The 19013-nt window shown below is 46.4% G+C and overlaps 1 protein-coding gene and 1 pseudogene across 1 annotated transcript in view; one reads left to right on the top strand and one right to left on the bottom strand.

Annotated features, from left to right (window-relative positions):
* LOC103292275 (60S ribosomal protein L13-like) overlaps positions 1 to 5821 on the top strand; it is a 62032-nt pseudogene extending 56211 nt beyond the window's left edge.
* The window catches only part of FOXN3 (forkhead box N3), a 361268-nt gene that overhangs the window by 288519 nt on the left and 53736 nt on the right, over positions 1 to 19013 (bottom strand). The gene's annotated exons all lie outside the window — the stretch shown is intronic.

The raw sequence follows: 19013 nt of genomic DNA, 5'->3' as shown, positions 1-19013 counted from the left end.
GGGGCAGGCCTCCACAGGTAGGCATCCCAAACCTTATGAAGCCCTTCGAGCCCCGGGCCTGGGCTCTCTCTGTCAGGCAGTTTTCTGACCATCAGGAGACGTTCTTGTCACTGATAGAGTCTCTGATTGAGGTCATGCAAAACACACGTTGGGACTAATTTTCTCTGCGCCTGGAGAAAACCTAGCAGATAAAAGCCCTTTTTTTATTGGTTCTAAGGTGCTTGAGAACTCTCACCTGGTAGGAGATGAAAGCAGAAATGGCACCTACAAATTAAACTCAACCGGAGGGGGAAGAAAACAGATAATCCCTGGGCCACACTGTGTGCAGGCTGAGCAGACAGAGCAGACACAGACAGGTGAGGGCCAGGAGGACTGTCCCATCCGCCCACAGCTGAGCCACGTTCCTGGCCAGCAGAACGGACAGAAGAGACCATGTGGTCCACTCTCTTTTGCTGTCTGATATGTGCTACGATAGAGCGATCTTACAGAAAATTAACTGAGGCCCAGCCGGCGTGTCTTACTGGTTGAACGTTGACCTATGGAGCAGGAGGTTGAGGTTCGAATTCTGTTCAGGGCACGTACCTGGGTTGTGGGATTGATCCCCAGTGGGGAGCATGCAGGAGGCAGCCAATCAATGATTCTCTCTCATCATTGATGTTTCTCTCTCTCCTTCTCCCTTCCTCTTTGAAATCAATAAAAATATTTTTTAAAAAGAAAGAAAATTAACTAAGAACAATGGTAACATAGTTCCCTCATTATTATCAAGATGCACATGAACCAAAGTGTGTGTGTGTGGGGGGGGGAGGAAGAGTCCATATAGCTGGTTTATATGAATGCAGAAAAATTAATCACCGCTATTTTTTAAGACCATTTATGAAAGTGTTCATTTCTCACATTCAGTGAGCACACAGTTGGCATTTTCAAAATTCAAACCTGATGTGGATTTGGAATTCAATGAAGCACATTGGAAGACATCTGAGTGAAAAAGTAAAAGTTCTAGCCATATGCTCCTGGTGCATGGATTTGAATATTTGAAAGGTAATCTAGAAATGAGAATGTTCCCAGTTCTCCTTACCAACAAGAGTCCCTCCTAGCAACCACACGTTTTATGGATCGAGCCACTTCACCATCTGAGAGACAATAGTGGGACAGACGGAGTCGGGGCTGGGGGTCTGGCGCAGCCTGGCTAGTGATGGGCACGTGATTGTCACTGGGTCAGGACCACTCTGAAGCTCTGCTTGGCCACTGACGAGGGCATAGAGTGAGTCCTGCTCCACGGGGCATACTAACACATAAAGAAGTTTCTAAATCTTTCAAGTTTGATTAACAGTTGGATGAAAGCCAGGAGACCACTCACAATGGCTGCTCCCAAAAGACAGATATGCGACACCATGAAATAAGCTCTAGCATCCAGCCCATCGGATTTTCTCCCTTCTTTTTATTTACCTACACAGCCAGAAAGAAAGTGACCCAGAGCCAACCCAACAGCAGGGACTCTCCCCTCGCTCTCACACTTGTTTGCACCCCTGGCTAGGATGGCAGGAGCCCCCGTGCCCCAGCTGGGAGGGCTCCCTGACAGTGCCCAGCTAGCCTGCCTCATCCTGTCCCGGGGCCAGGCCTCTAACTGGGTCGCTCAAGAAGTGAACATGCAAGCCAAGTGCATTACTAACCCACTCAGGTGCGCTCAGCGGATACCAACCCACAGAACACTGAAGTCTGTGGCGTCGCTAGCTCACTCCCCAGAGCAAGTGTTGAGAATGCAACCCATGTGTGAGCAGCACGGCGACAATGCCATGAGGTGGCCCAAACAATGCGAGTTCGGATTCCTATGCACTTGGAAATGGGAAGTGCATGGCAAGGCTTATGACAGAAGTGAGCGCTCTTCTACTGACTTGTTGATACGCTGGGAGAACAAAATGATAGCACATTCCTTCTGGGTCTGTCCTGGAAGAATCCCGTGGGCTGACCTTCCATCTGCCCCATTTATGAAGGGGACTGGAGAGGGCAAGAGCGTGGAGAAGAGCCACGTGTCCGTGTGAGGAGAGTGTTGGGGTATCTACAACAACCCGGCCCAGCACCAATGTCTATCCCCGGCTCCCCTACTGCCCCAAACCTTAACCCTAACCCAAGTCCCAGGTCTGGGGGAATCTCTGAGGAGTGGCTTCACATTGCTTTGGAGAGACCTTCTTCTTGGTATAAACTTTCTGTAAGATGACACGTTACAATATTACTAGACTAACTCCCTCCAGAAGCCACCATGGCCCACAGGATCGGTTGTTACACTTCCTCAATCCCAGTGAGCTCTTCCAGACACTCGGCACCCGGGGCGCTTAGCTCCAGTCCCCACTCGTGCCAGGAGTTTCTGGACCAGACGGGAACTTGTCGTGAAGCACTTTCTCTCTCTCCCTCTCTCTCTCTTTTTTAACCCTCACCCGATAATCTAGTTTTTATTGATTTTTAGTCAGGAAGGGGGAGAGAGAGAGAGAGAGGGGAACATTGATGTGAGAGAGAAACATCAATAGGTTGCCTCCTGCACACTCCTTGACTAGGAATCGAACCCACAACCTAGGTATGTGTCCTGACTGTGAATTGAACCCACAACCTAGGTATGTGTCCTGACTGGGAATCGAACCCACAACCTTTTGGTGCACATGAAGGCGCTCCAACCAACTGAGCCACCCAGTCAGCCAGGGCAGGAAGCCCTTTCTTCCTCACAGGCCTCTATGTATCCTGGAGGTCTAGGACAATCCTCTGACTAGAAGGAACAGCAAAAGGCAGGAAAGCATGCGTGATCCGTGACTTAGCCCCTATGCGGTTTCCGCCTGGCTAAGTTGCAATGGTTGAATCTTATCTCCGCAGCCTGAACTTGATCGGAGACACAGACGTGACTAGAGGCGTTTTGGTGGTGACTGTTAATATTGCCTGCCTAGCTCGCTTGCTTGCTTTAATCGGTAGGTGGCCTAAAATCACACACTAATGGAACACCGCCTTACTCAGCAAGGACAGCAGCCGATCAAGTAGTTGGTCAGTGAGCCCAGAAGGCCATCTCTCAGCTCCAGGGCAGAAATCTGAACACACCCGACCCCAGCTAGCAGTGGGCAGATCTGGACAAGGTGGTAAGGTAAGACACAGGGCAATGGCCCCTATCGAGTTGCCCCGCGGATGGAAAACGGCAGTGACAAATGAAGACTGTTTTCGACTAGAGTCCTCAGCAGGACAGGAAACACTTGAGAAATTTGAGAATCCCACCACATCCAGAAATCAACGTTCAATACAAACGCCCTGGCCAGGCACGTGCTTTGCAGAAAAGGCCTTTCTCGTTGATGGCAAGCCCTCCATCAGATTGCCTTCACTTATGCTAAGGAGGAATCCAAAACACATTTTGAAAGATTTCCACCCGAACTTTATTTTAGGTCATCCTGCTGACACCCACAAATGATGGGAAGTGTGACTAATTCAGAAACAGCCAAGAAAGGTCAATGCCTAATTTGTTTCTTAACCCATAATAATCTGTGAGTAACATTAATAGGCATTCGCCACTATCTGCCGTCAACGCTGCAGTCATTAAATGAACAGAGGTAGGGGAAGGATTTCACACTCATTTTTAAAAAAAGGCGTGCTAGCGTGCGGTGACTCAAGCCTGGAAATCGCACGTTTAAGAACAGCTCTCAGCAGCATTTATAGAATGAAGCCTTCCATAACCTGCCTGTGAAGTCGAAATGATTATAACCTCATTTTATCAATAAGGAGCCTGATGCACAGATATGGGAAGTGATTTGCCCAAAGTTCCTCAGACGTTCCTAACAGTCGAACCAAAATGAGATCGCCAAGATTCTAGGCCATGTGCTCTGTCTCAGGGGGGGGGGGGGGGGGGGGGGGGGGGGGAGTACTATGGGCGCTTGCCATGAGGAGCAACATTCTCAGGGACCCTCAAAGGCAGCCAGCCTTCCTGCAGCTGGGACTGCTGGGACCCTCTGGGACCCTCTGGGACCTGGCAGAAGATGATGGGAACTTGGTCTACAGGTTAGCCACCACTCCCTGCTGCTCCCATCCCGGTACAGACTGTGTGCCTTTGGGACACTCTGCAAAGAGGAAAGAACATCTCTCAGCCCATCGAAGAGACACCCCAGTGGACACGCACTGAGCCGACTCGCAGGCTCCTGATGCCCAGGGCCACAGGCACCTGTAGCTCAGTGCCTCTCCAACGGGAAAGTGCCCATGGATCACTTGCAGGCCCTGTCAGATGCAGGGTCTCACTTCCGGGGCCGGGTTGGGGTTGAGGTTCTGCATTTCAAAGCGCTCAGGGGTTGCCCACGCTGCTGGCCCGTGGACCACACATTGAGTAGCAGGATCTGGAACACCACACAGGCTGGGATATTATGATTTTAGGCTTTTCCTCTGATCCAAACAAGAGGCTTTGCACAAGGCAAAAAAAAGAAAAACTGCTATCAACTGGCCCTTTTAAAGCACAGGTGACCCTCGAACATAGGTTTGGATTGCGCAGGTCCACGTATATGCAGATTTCTTTCAGTAAATGCAGTAAAGGTATTTCCTCTTCCTCATGATTTTCTTAACATTTTCTTTTCTCTAGCTTACTTTATGGTAAGAATACAGTAGATAAAACATGTAACATGAAAAATACTGTTGGTGTTATCAGGAAGGCTTCCGGTCAACAGCAGGCTCTTAGTAGTTAAGCTCTGGGGGAGTCAAAAGTTAAACTCAGGTTGTCAAATGCAAGGTAGGTCGGCTCCCCTAATGCCCGCCTCCCTCAAAACCTTCCCACCAGCTTTTACCATCTGACATCCAGGCCCACCACCACCAACTGTCCGAGTGAGCTCATCTCCTATGGATCTCCCTCACTCAGTCTGTTGCACCCAGCCTGGCCTCTTGCTCTTCCTGAAGACCAGACCCCCTTTAGGACCTCAACCTGCAGAATTCCTCCTCCAGACATCCACCTGCCATGACCTCTCACCTCCTTCAGCGAGGGAACCTACCCTGGCCATCTGGTTTAAAGTTACAGCCCCTGCCCATGCTTCATCCTTCTCCACAGCATTTATTCCTATTTGCAAATTATACATATTATTTATTTTGATCCTTTTCCATCTCCCCACTAGCAGATCAGTCTCAAGAGATTAGGGTATTTTTTTTTTTTTTGGTCTGTTTTGCTCACTGCCGTAGGACTCCAGTGTGTGGCATACAATAGGCCCTTAAATATTTGGGGAATGAAGAAAGACTTTAATTTTTAATGAAAATTTTAAAGTGCCAACAATCATCCTCAAGGACTTTGCTGATCGTGTGCTTACGTCTAATACAAATGGTATTTTTCAATCTGAAAAAAAAACTACTTCTTCGCAATTTCAAAAGGACCGGTTGTTACAGATTGTAGTAGCTATTTTTATCTTGTCATGCAAATAGGAGCTTAGGATTTGCATTCCCACCGTTTTCCAGCTCCCATTCACCACTGAGCGTGATCCCTCCTCCTTCCCTCTCACAGGACCCACACAGACAAGCAGCAGAACAAAATTGGCAGGCAGACCTCCCCCCCACACTCGGGGACTCCCGCTCCTGCACACAAATGGGGGCCCTGTGAGAAAAGCTGGAAGGCAGGGAGGGGAATTCCTCGTTTTGCACGTGAAGACCTTGAGGCTCACCGAAGCGGCTTGCACAGGTCTCACCGCCGACTGGTGGTAGGGCCGGGACTCGAACCTATGCCTCCTAAGTCCCAACACTCTTTGCACTCGGCTTTTCTTTATAAACAGAATCCGGGATCCGGCTGGAGAAAGGCTTCAGCTCCACGACCCAGGACAGGGATCCTGAATAAGCCTCAGGGCATCCTCGGAGCCAGAGAAAGTCAACGGGTCCTGGGAGCTGGTCCTGCAGACGCACCGATGGCCACTGCTGCTAAGCAGGTAGAGCTGTGTGTCCTGAGTAAGTCCGGGACGCACGCTGCCCTCTGACTGGCTGAGCATCCCACCAAGGCACATCTCCAACCATGTCAGAGACCAGTGTGTGTGTGTGTGTGTGGGGAGGGGGGGGGTGCAGCTGCACCTCAACTCCCAGACAACCCGTGATCGCAGTTACCGTCACATTCAGAATGGCAGGGTATTCCTGGAGATTGGCGACGGCAACTGTGAAGTCACAGATTTAAATGAATTACCAAGTTCGCCCCATGCCTTTCCCCAAAGGCTACTTCCGTTCCTGTTCCATCACCCCTAATGTGCACACCTGGCCAGGGTGGGCGTGGGGGCCATCGAGAGCGTCCAGCGGGTTCCTCAACTCACATTCAAATCATCCCCGGGGCAGGGTTGTCAGAAGACCTGCTTGGCTTCTGTGTCACATTGTAACTCACATTCTCTCAGAGTCCTTTGGACCTGAATCCCAGAGGTCATCCCCTAACGCACGGGACCTAAGCGGGCCCAGGCTGCATGAGGTTTTGCAGGCTTGACAGGAACAGCGCACTCTCCAGAAGGAACAGCATGCCGCTTTCTCAGCATGGCACGCCCATTCTCGGTCATTCGCCTACGATACTGAACAAACAACAGTATCTGCATCCCTCCAGGGCCGGCAGGAAGCCATACAGGGGGTCAGGGGGCTGGGCAGCAGGACCCGCTGCTTGGGAACTCTAGGGAAGGAAAGACTTTTCCTCTGTCCTCTTAGGTTCTGTACCTGGGGCCTGTGAATCACACTGACAGAAGACAGTTTAACAGGAGAAAACACATACAAATCTTATTTGATACCGGTAAGATTTTCACATGGCACAGGGGGCTTCAGAGAAAGTGAACTCCCCCCAAAAAAGTGGTCAGACCTGGGTTTCATATGCCAGTCTAACAAAGAGTGATCGACTGTGGAGACGCGACAAGACCCAGGAAGGGAGGGTTTGCTGGAAAGTGACTAGGAATATATGAGGGAAACCGATGGAAGACAAGGGTTATTCCAGTGAGGTCTCTTTGTATTCGACTCTTCTCAGCTTCACCTCCCTGTCTCTGTGAAAGAATGTTCTCTTCCTGGTAGAGGAAGGCACCTTGCTCGTAGGAAATGTATGCACTGCCTTCAGGTCGGGAACGGGAAGGCAGACAGCGCTTCCTACATCTGCCCTTTCTCAAGTGCCTTCAGCTCAAAATAACCAATATGCACGCCTTGGGGTGGCATGTTCTGATCCCCTTCAGGACTGATGCAAGGGCTGTCCGGCAAGGGGGGGGGGGGGTGGCGGAGGGAGGGCACGGCAGACTTTCACATCTTGAGTAATAAGAGTGAAATGTAAGACAGAAACTAAGCAGCCACAGCTTCCCCAAACCCCACTTCCTAAGTGCAGCTTCCACGGTGTCCAATGCTGTTCCCAGCACAACTATTTCCGAGTTTGTTTTTCTGTCAATGTCAAAACCCTAACCACTGTTTCACCAAATGGAACAGTCTCTTTCTCTTTCTGTCTCTCTTACACACACACCCTCTCCTACATTAGAGAAAAGTTGGTAGCGTTTCCAGGGGAGCTAGAAGGAAGGGGACGTTGCCCTATCTCTGTTTCTTCCAGGATGTAAGCTGCTGGTGTGGAAGGGCCGCTGAGAACCAGCGCATGATGCTGATCACGGGAGACACGGTAATAACCAGGTAAGCCAGAACAGAGGAGAAGATGCTAGAAAAAGAGGAAAGCAGCGAGTGAAGGAAGAGGAGGGTGGAGAAGGGAAAGACACTGTCCTGACAGCGGGGAAAGAGAGCTCCCGGGCGGATGGGCGCTGGCTGGAACGATGGAGCAACATTCTGCTCTCCCTCGGACTCCGCTGGGCAGACTCCGCTGGGCAGGTCTCCCAGGGAGCAGGCTATTGTAAATGAATGTGCCCTGGGCCTCAGCATCAATCAGGCTGGAGACCTCAGCGTCTGTGTTTATAAGCTCAGGGCTGTCCTCACCTCCTCCCTGGGGCCAAGCCGCGTAAATCACACGCCAAGATCACAGCAATGTTGCCTCAGTTAAGTACAATTAAATTGCCAAGGAATGTTCCTTATCACACGATCTTAGAGCCAGGCGCTTAGAGATGGACATCATCCACTAAAACCAGACTTTATCAACATAGGAACCGAGGCCCAAAGAGGTTGGTCAAGGTCACGTAAGTTAAGAGCAAGCTTACGCTGTCAGGACAGCCCTCTTTCCACTGCTCACACTGCCTAGCACAACCAGATTTAATTTTAGTTCATCACACATTCCGCGTGCGCTTTCGAGGAATTTTATAGTCCCCACTCCATCTGTGCATCTTGCCATTCTACTAGCTTCACTTTATTCGGTGCTTCCCGTGGCTCTCTCTGCCACACTCTCCTTAAAAGAAGAGAGGCCCAAGAGTTTACATTGATCATCATCTGTTTGTCATTTCCACAGCAGAGCGAGATGGCGAAACATTCACACCAAGCGTGTTCCACGTTCGCCCGAAGGGCCCGCGCTAGATTGACAATCCACTTTGGGCAAGGGCAGAAAAAAATTTCTTCCGAGATTTACAGACACTAAGAATACAATCGCTATTGTCCGCTTATGGCACACACTGTCATTCAGAAAGGTATTCGGTTTTGTTTTTCAGAAATGCTTCAAGTACAGTGAAGACCATTTAGGAAGAAACCCACCAGTCAGTATGTATTCATGTGCACACTGTGGATCTAGAGGGTATTATGCTCAGTAAAATAAACCAGACAGAGAAAGACAAATACCACAAGATATCACTCATATGTGGAAGCCAGAGAACAAAATGAAATAGGAACAGACTTATGGACACAGAGAGCAAACTGATGGAGGCCAGAGGGGAGTGGTGTTGGGGGGAGGGGTAAAAAAATGGTGATGGGATTAAGAAGGGCCAATCGGTAGTTTCAAAACAAGCACAGGTAAAGCATAGGGAACATAGTCAACAATAATGAACTGTCTATGGCCCCAGGTGGGCACCTGAATCATCGGAGGGAACATTCTGTAGCCTATGTGACTGTCTATCCGCTGCGCTGTACATCTGAAACTAACACAAGATCGTGTTGAATGCAAATGGCAATAGAAAAAAACAAATCCTGGAATGTGTGATGAGAGTCCCAGGTGCGCTGTTTAGACTGCCCACTCATGAACACCAAGGGTCCTGAGCTGCAGCAGGAACCCAAGGAGCCTTCCAGGGGCCATCACTGTGCCGGCCCCTGGACCCTGAAGCAGGTGTGCCCCTCATCTCCACCACAGCCACCCCACTTGAAATGGCTGCGTTTAGGGTGTGAGAGGAGCCCCCAGCATCCAGGTTGTCCAAATAAAGCATCCAAATTGTTACAGAACCCAAGTTTTGCTCCACAACCAGGACATTTTCCCTCTGCGAGTTGTGCATCGTGGAGAAGCAGAGCCGTCAATACTACCATCATTGAGGCACTCAGAGGGCGTTTCATTTGTGTGCAGATAATGCTGCAGCATCTTGAGAAAAATGGCATCCCGCTATAGTGTCTCCTCTCCTCTCTGTGCATCTGTGTTGTTTTAATCTTTCATATTCTTATACAGACCAGGTGGAAATGGACGCTTCCGCTCTTCTAAGGTGCAGAGATAAATAAGCAAACTAAATTTCAAGGATGAGCACACTGTGTCCTACATGCAAGAACTTAACCTTCTGCTGCGGCCTAAGTTCTGACTTCTGGGATTCAAGTGCCGCCTAGGATGCAGGAAGATACTATACCTAGTGGCCTCCCAGTGCAATGAAGCTCTGTGCTAGGCACCAAGTGAGTGTCAGGCGTCCAGGAGCTTCGAAACACAGACACCTTGTAGAAAAGACACTGGCCCCTTGTCAGTGTTCTCAGTCTCAGTCCTGAGTTGCTGCCCTTGACCTGTTCTGGGCCTGCCCTCCTCCACACTCTCCCCAGCGTGACTTTATCAACTGACTTGCTATTTGTACTGCTTCTCTAGGATCAGTCACACTGGTTGTCTTCTTGGCCACCACCAAGGCTTTCCTGAAACCTGGCTGCAGTTTCAGACTCTGCTCAGCCTTCTCACCGGAGGACCAGGTCCTCCACCTGGCAAGCACCCCAACCCAGTGGGTCAGTGTTCCCCAACCCCAGGCAGGGCATGACTCCAACAACTTGAAAGATTAAAGAAATAGATGGTGTACCCCCAAGCCTTCCAGAAGTTTACGTTCTTGGTAGGAATAAAAATGTAACCACATCAGATGCCATGTGTCAAAGGAATGATATAGAAGAGCCTAGGAGAGAAAATACTATGACCAGCCCAGGAAAGCACCAGAAGGGAGATTTTAGACATATGCCAGGCTTTTCAGAGAGGAGAAGAGCATTCATTTCATTCATTTATTCTTTCTTTCTTTCTTTCTCTCATCCATCCATTCATTCATTCAACAAACATGTTTCACATTTATGATGTATAATAAGGTAAAGGGGACTTTAGTTAATACAGAGATAAATACGCCAACGAACTTAAAGGAGCTGGCATGTACACCAACATCTAGAGGTCCCTACTTTCTTTAGAAACTGTCTCCTTTTCCTTTCAAATCCCCTCCCCGCTACCAGCATCAACAGGGATAAGTCAGGGTGTTATATGAATGAGCCAAAGATGGCCCATGTATACTGGCTCCTACATTGTTTATTTCTTCACTTCAGCCTAAGAACTGTTAGCTCAAGGGCCTGCTTGGTACCAAATTCAAATTTTTACACATCCAATTATTTTTGAAATAGCCCCAATAAGCAGATTTTTAGCCATTTAGAGCCTGCCTGCTTTACACACCCCACAAAACTACACCCAGCATCTGCTAGCCATTGAAAAGAGAGAGCCTTGTGGTTTTAAGACCCTAAGTCACAACCGGCCTTTCAAGGAGCTCTTTGACCTAGAGACTCCCCAACATGATGCTGGATGACATCACCTAGACACATATAAGCCCCTCTCCAATTACCCTCTTCCCCAGAGTTCCCTTACCCTCCTCCCTTCCTTGGTACCTACGCTCAACTCTCCCCCTATAGCAGTGATGGGCAACCTTTTGAGTTTGGGGTGTCAAACTTCGCCAAAAAACTGAGCATAACTCGGGTAGTGTGTCACTTTGAGGAAAAAACGTTATTTCGCAAATATTTCATCCTCAGGAGCAGCAAATGTTTTATCCTCGGCATGCGGCTGCCTCAGCGGCCGCGTGTCATCAGAAATAGCTACACGTGTCAGTGCTGACACGCGTGTCATAGGTTCGCCATCACTGGCCTATAGTCTCTGGACAGACTCCTATCCTGACTGGCTTCTCCTCAGTTCCACCATGCAAACTTACCAAAGTATTGCCCAATAAAGCTTGTGTGTGCTACTGCCACCTTGTGGTCATATCTTTTCCTTTGACCAACCCAAAATCACTAGAACCTCCTTACATCAGGCTGCCATGTTTATAATCATGTGACCTTGCTTTCCAGCCTTAGACTGATTGGAGGAGAGGAACATACCTGACCCAAGCCAGGCCAATCAGATCATCTTTCTCAGGAATATAAAATCAGGATTTAGAGACCTTGAAACAGCATGTTAGATACCCAAGTCTCCTTATAATATATTCTCCCACACTCCAAGAAAAACTAAGTTTGCCTGAAGGGGTCTCTATTACTTGTAATGAAACCATATTAAATAATTTGAAAACAAATAAAAGAGCCCAGCATAGGGAGAGATGACTTTCAGTCACTGGAAATCAGGGAAGACTTCATGTAAGAAAAAAAAAAATAGAAATTGGAATTTGGCTTTAAAAAATGAGTTCGCCATAAGCACTCATCCACAGACAAGTGAGTGAGCATGGTGTGCCTGCTGAAAAGCAGGGTGGGCCAAGGTAGAGGAAATGGTGACTTAGGAGAGGTGGGGGGACACTGAGGTCAGACAGGTAGGCTGAGCCCAACTGTGGAGACCTGCAGATGCTCAGGCTTACAAGCCAGAGAATGCCAATACAGCCGAAGGAAAACCATGTTTGTTTGTTTTTTTCACTTCTCCGAAGTTCTAAGGTGTTACATATTGAAAGTAAAGTCTTAAGAATGGAGCTGAGATAACATGCTTTCATTCTTTCTGCCTCCCTTACCTTCAGGGAAGCTAGAAAGCTATGGAGAAAGGGCTGTAAAAAGAAATGCCAGGGCAGCTGACTTCCAGAACTACTGATATATCACCATTTTTGAGTGAGGATAACAGGATTTGCCCAGCCAGTGTGGCTCAGTGATGGAGTGTCAACCAGGAGGTCACAATTGATTCCCAGTCAGTGCACATGCCAGGTCATAGAATCGATCCCCAGTAGGGGACATGCAGGAGGCAGCCAATCAATTATTCTCTTTCATCACTGATGTTTCTATCTCTCTCTCTGAAGTCACTAAAAAACATATTTAAAAAAAAATTACAGGATTCTTTACAAAACCCGGGTTATAATCCAAAATGTTTAGACATATGAAGAAACAAGAAAATATAAGCTGTACTCTACAGAAAGTTCAAAAGCAATAAAAAGGATTGACCTCATGATGACCCAGATGTTAAAATTAACAGAGCCTATTAAATTTTACAACCCTATTAAAACTATGTTCAAAATGAATTAAGAACCAAATGAAGAAAAAAATCTGATATTTAAAAAATCTCTTAAATGGGTTCAAGAGAAGAATAGAGATAAGAGAATTTATGAAGACAAAACAGACTTATGCAGTCTATAAAACAGAGGGAAATAAAGACTTAAAAATTAGAACCGTGGGGGCCTATGAAACTGATCATCCATCTATCTATTTTTCTATCTATATATCTATCTATCTATCACAATTAAAGTCTGAGAAGAAGAGGGGAGGACAGAAGAGAAAGACTGAGGCATAAAGATTATTTGAAAACATAATGCCCCAAATTTTCCAAATTTGATTAAGGACATAAATTTTCATCTTTAAAAAGAACAGTAAACACCAAGCAAAATACATAAAAAGAAAATCATGCCTGAGCATATCATAGTCAAACTTTTGGGGTGAAAATGATTTAAAAACCAAAATCAGAAGACATCATGAGTGCACCCAGAATGGGTGGGAAGCATATTAGGTACAGAAGACCAAAGATAAAGATGACAGTAGACTTCTCATAAGAAACAATGCAAGTCAGAAGACAGTGGAGCTTCACTGTTAAAATGCTACAAGGGGGAAAAAAAACCTGTCAAATTAGAATTTTATACCCAGTGAATATAACTTCTACAAACAAAGAGAAATACTGTTGCAGACATACAAAAGCTAAAAGAATTCATCACAAGCAGACCTGTACTATAAAAAATGTTGAAGAAGTCATTCAGGTAGAGAAAAAGTGACAGCAGATAGAAATCTGGATATACACACACACAAAAATGAAAAGTACCAGAAATGATAACTAGGTAGGTTAATATACTAGTAAAATACATTCTTCTTATTATTTAACCTCTTTAAAGGACAACTGACTGTTTAAAGCAAAAATAATAACAATGAATGGTAGGGTTTATAACAAACATATAAATAAAACATATAACAATAGAACAAAGGCTAGGAGAAAACAAGTAGCAGTGTATTCTTTGACGGTTCTTACACCATATGTTAATTAGTATAATATCACTTGAAGGCAGTTAAAGATGTATGCTACACATACTAAAGCAATGACTAAAATAATAAGGAAATGTATCTAATAAGTAAACAAAGGAGATTTTTTAAAAAGAATAAAAAAAGAATGTTCAATCCGAAAGAAGGCAAGGATAATAAAGAACAGATGACTGGGTATTTGAAAAACAAATGACAAAGTGAGTGGTCAGTTTAAACACACACAAGTCAATAATCACATTATATGTAAATAGTCTAAATATCCCAATTAAAAGACAGATTTTCAGATGAGAAAAAATAAGACCCAATCACATCATTTACAAGAAATCCACTTTAAATATAAAGTCACAAAGTAAAAGGATGGAAAAGCATATACCACACTAACATTAATCTAAAGAGAGCTGCAATGGCTCTATTAATATCAAAGTAGATTTTCAATCAAAGAATACTACCAAGGGAGTAATTTCATAATTATGGAGAAATAAAAACAGACGATCACACATAGATGTGATCACCAAAACAAATGTGCACAGCAGTTTTATTTCTGATAGCCACAAACTAGAAACAACTCAAATATCCATCAAAAGGTAAATGGAAAAACAAATTGCGATATATCCATGCAATGGAATATTACTGAGCAGTAAAAAGGTTAATAGATTCTGTATGTATGTATGTATACATCTTACATACATGAATGAATCTTAAAAAATAATTATGCTGAATGACAGAACTTGCTTTTTTATGACAATTTGTACTTTTATGACACCTTTTACGTTAGTAGGGTGTGTCTGGTTTTTTTTTTTCATCCTCACCTGAGGATATGGTTTTTTATTGATTGGAGAGAGAGAGGGAGAGATCGAACCCACACCTGGGTATGTGCCCTGACTGGGAATTGAACCTGTGACCGTTCAGTGCACGGGACAAGGCTCCAAACAAATGAGCCACACTGGCGAGGGCTACATAAATAGTTTTTAACAAATGCATGTCATCGTCTCTAAAATTATCAAAATAATTTAAAATTACTTTTTAGAATGGTATGCAATTGAACGCGTCTAAGCAAGTTCAGCTGTGGCCAGATTGACCTTAGCTTGCCAGGTAAGACCATGTCAGAGAGATTAAGTAAGTATCCTAATTTCTTTAAGACTTTCTCTTTCCCCTGCCTCTGTGCTTCTGAAATCTCTGTGCTATCATCAGAGCATATGTGATGTTGCAAGTCACTGAAAGGAGGACTCCTCAAGCTTGGATGTGCACATAAATCCCATGGACTCTTGTTAAAATGCAGATTTGGATTCAGGAGGTCTGGTCTGGAGTCTAAGATTCTATGGGTCTCACAAGCTCCCAGGGGATGCATCAGCAAGGTACAACACAGGGTGGAACAAAAGTAGGTTTACAGTTGTTCATATAGGATATACAACAATGATCTATACCAATAAAAGGATAATATGCTAATTAGACCGGGAGACCTTCCGGACAAAGCCATGGTGGTGGGGCCCAGGCAAAGGCGTTTAGAAGTGATCAGGCCAGGAGGGGAGGGCTGTTGGGGGTGAGCAGGTCAGCAGGGTGGGGGGTGGGGGGAGTTGGGGTCGATCAGGCTGGCGAGGAGGGGGCAGTTGGGGATGAGCAGGCCAGCCAGCAGGTGGGGGCAGTTGGGGGCGATCAGGCTGGCGGGGAGGGGCAATTGGGGGTGATCAGGTGGCGGGGGGGCAGTTGGGGGCGATCAGTATGGCAGGGGGGCAGTTAGGGGTGATCAGGCCAGAAAGGGGGGCAGTTGGGGCCGATCAGGCCGGCAGGCAGAGTAGTGAGGGGTGATCAGGCAGGCAGGTGAGCGGTTAGGAGCCAGCGGTCCTGGATTGCGAGAGGGATGTCCGACTGCCAGTTTAGGCCCAATCCCACAGGGGTCCCAGATTGGAGAGGGTGCAGGCCAGTCTAAGGGACACCCCCACTCCTCACACCACCATGCACGAATTTTGTGCACTGGGCCACTAGTTAATAAATAATAATACAAGAATAAACTCTGTGTTTCACATACTCACAACTGTAAACCTATTACTGCCCCACACTGTATAGACTGCTGGCTCTGGACTACACTTCACAAGGGCTTAAAATGCAGTGGTTCTGGCCTGGCCCACATGGCTCAGTGATTAAGCGTGGACCCATGAACCAAGACGACAACAGTTTGATTCCCAGTTGGGGCGCCTGCCTGGGTTGCAGGCTTGATCCCCAGTAGGAGGCGGGCAGGAGGCAGCCAATCGATGATGTTTCCCTCATTGATGTTTCTATGTCTCCATCCCTTTTCCTTCCTCTCTCTCCAAAAATTAGTAAGAATAAAAAATATTTTTTTAAATGCAGTGGTTCTGAACCTGTGGTACCTGAACCAGCAGCATCAGCATCACCCAGGAATGGGAGAAATGCAAGTCCTCAGGCCCCGCCCCAGACCTCCTAAATCAGAAACCCTGGCGGAGGAGTCCAGCAGGCTGTGAGCTAATAAGCCTCCCCGGTGATTCTGATGCAGGCTGATATTTGAGAACCACTGGCGCAGAGAATGAGGAATAACTGACTGCAGATCGTAAAAAACAGCTCAATTTCAGAAGGTCTGCAGTTCTAAGAGGAAGCCATGGAAACTTCAAGAAAAAGCCTGGTTATAAAGGACTATTTTAAGCCACAATATGTTTAAGTCTTCCCGGAGACATCATCAGTTCTAATTTTTTTTTAAAGAAAAAAATACCGCGTTAAATATACAAACATAAAAGCTTTCTTGTTGACAAGGTATATATATATATATATATGTATATATGTAATCTCACCAGCATAATCATGGGCTCTGTTTCCACATGTTTATAATAAACATGTCACAACCATATTTTTCAAAACCCTCTTCCCTTTCCAAACTCTATGTTTAAATTAGAACACATGCAACTACCTCTATTCTTAAACTTTACAAGCCTTAAATAATGTGTGAGAACATTACAGAACGATCAGGGAAGCACAACGCAGCTATTTTACGGTGGCAACACAAAAACCTATCCGTTGGGCAAACAATACAACTAGGTCCTATTTATGATTATGTGGGCAGGTTGATTTTTACCCTCGGGTCTCCACTGATAACCCATTGAGGATGAGGTCAACCAGATGCTTATTTTGCCACTCACCTAGAGATTTTTTTCAACCATCATTATCACAGGTACCATATCAAAGAGCGCTACCTATCCATGTAAGTAACAAAGACTGGAGAGCTATATAAGGAATCACAGAGAAAGGCAGGAGGCTGACATGCCAGAATTCAATAAAAATGGGAAAATATTAATAGAGGAAAACTAAATTGTTATACTCAGGCTCCCCTGAAGTAGAGAATGGAAATGGAAAATGTGGAGAATGGAAAGTATATAAAAATGCGTATCTATAAAAAGGGCAGTAGAGAACATAAATAGGCATTGATCACACCAAGTGGCTTGGGGCCACAGGAACTCAAAGCCCAAACATGACTGTTGTGTTTGTGCTTCATTCATCTCATGCACGGAGGGCAGCTGCACACACACCAGCCTTCTCGGGCCACGGCGCACTCCCTTCCGGATGCCCTAAGAAAGTATTCACACCAGCAGACTCTGAGCTGCTCTGCCCCTCAGTGTGTGATCAGGGATCGGTGTTGTCAGCATCGCCTGGAAATGCCACTGAATCATCGAGTCTGTAATTTTTTTAATGTTTTTATTGATTTTTTAGAGAGAGAGGATGGGAGAGGGAGGGAGGGAGGAGAGAGAGAGGGAGAGAGGAACATCAATGATGAGATAAATGTCATTGATCAGCTGCCTCCTACACACCCCCTACTGGGGATCAAGCCTGGGACCTGAGCATGTGCCCAGACCGGGAATCCAACCGGTGACTTCTTGGTTCATGGGTCAACACTCAACCAACTGAGCTACACCGGCTGGACCAGAGTCTGTATTTTACCCTCTCTAGGAGATCGTGGGCACGTTCTGTTTGAAGCCCTCCTCGAGCTTGCTTCCGGTCTCCTGGACCCACCTGGACACCACCTGTGACTCCCTGACTTTCCAATAGGTGTTGAGGTGAAGAGACCTATTCTCATCACCCCAAGATAAGGAATCGTCAAGGGAGGGCATTCCTTGTAAGGAATTGCAGGTCCTTCATCAAACTGGGTCTAATTTTGGAATGGAAGACAGAAGGGACCGTATTACTCCTGTTTTACAGACTGAGTGCACCTAGGCTCACAAAAGTTAAGTGAGGGACTGAAGGTCAGCGCTGATCATTAGCAAAGTACTCCGAAGAGCCACGTTTGTCCTTACTTATGTCACACCATGCTGAGAGTCCCTGGAAACCCCACAAAGGAAAGAGAAAAGCTCCCTTATGTTGGGATTGTGGTTCTGACCGTCTGACCCATATTCAGGAATGTAGCTCTACTCCTTTGCTTTTTAACAGCAGCAAATTAGGGTCAAGACGCACTTGCCCGGTCACCCTGGTCCCTGTCACCTCGCTTATCCTTCCATTTGGAGTTCTGCCTGCACGTGGATGTGGCTCTCTTTCCCCTTTTTTCCTATCACAGGGATCAGAGAGAAATCTCAGGACTCGTGGATGTGGCTCTCTTTCCCCTTTTTTCCTATCACAGGGATCAGAGAGAAATCTCAGGACTCGTTTTCACAGGAACACTAGAATCTTACATTTTTATCCCTTAAAGAGAGGCGTCTATCACACCGAAGACTCGACCCAGTGCTCTCTGCGTCTGGCTGTGAAGAATTCCACTCCAGAGTCACGAAGGAGGCTTCCAAACTAAGTACCTACAGCAAAATGCTCTACACAGGAAGGGAACACAACCAGTCACCTTCCAGGCCAGTGGCTCTCAAACTAGCTGACCATCAGGATCTTCTGGGGCTTTTTAAAGACCTGTGTAATCCTGGCATTACATGCCACACCCCAGACCAATGAAGTCAGAAACGCTGAGCGTGGAACCAGCCTCACAGTTAGACTCCCCAGGTGATTCCAGTGCGCATGCAAGTTTGAGAACCCAGGAGCAAGGGAACGACACCCACGCCCTCACACTGACCTCGCCGTGAGGTCAGTTCCATCCATGGCTCTGCACTGCCTCCGGTTACTCCATTCTTCCTCCAGGCCAGGCCACAGAGTCTTAAGGTCTCGGGGTGTATATTTTACCCACGTTCCAGAGTCTGCTGTCCTAAAACAGCTGCTTCGACGGGGGCTCTCTATATATTCGGAATGTTCCTCTATTTAATAAAGAGATTCTTTCTCATTCCCTCAATAGCCCTTCCCATTAAAGCATAACCTACAAACAGGAGATGAATTACACGTACGCAGTTAGTATAAAGGACAGCTGTGTTATCTCGATAGAGCATTTCCTTTTTATGACTCCATTATTTCATGCTGGCAAGACATGCCTGATGTTTAAAGTAAGGCACAGCCTTTTCTCTCTTTCTTTTTTTTTTTTTTAAGTTGAGGTGAAATTTCAGCTGGAAAAT

This window comes from Eptesicus fuscus, chromosome 5, assembly GCF_027574615.1.
Source record: "Eptesicus fuscus isolate TK198812 chromosome 5, DD_ASM_mEF_20220401, whole genome shotgun sequence".
Classification (NCBI taxonomy): domain Eukaryota; kingdom Metazoa; phylum Chordata; class Mammalia; order Chiroptera; family Vespertilionidae; genus Eptesicus; species Eptesicus fuscus.
This window is presented reverse-complemented; position numbering and strand designations above follow the sequence as displayed.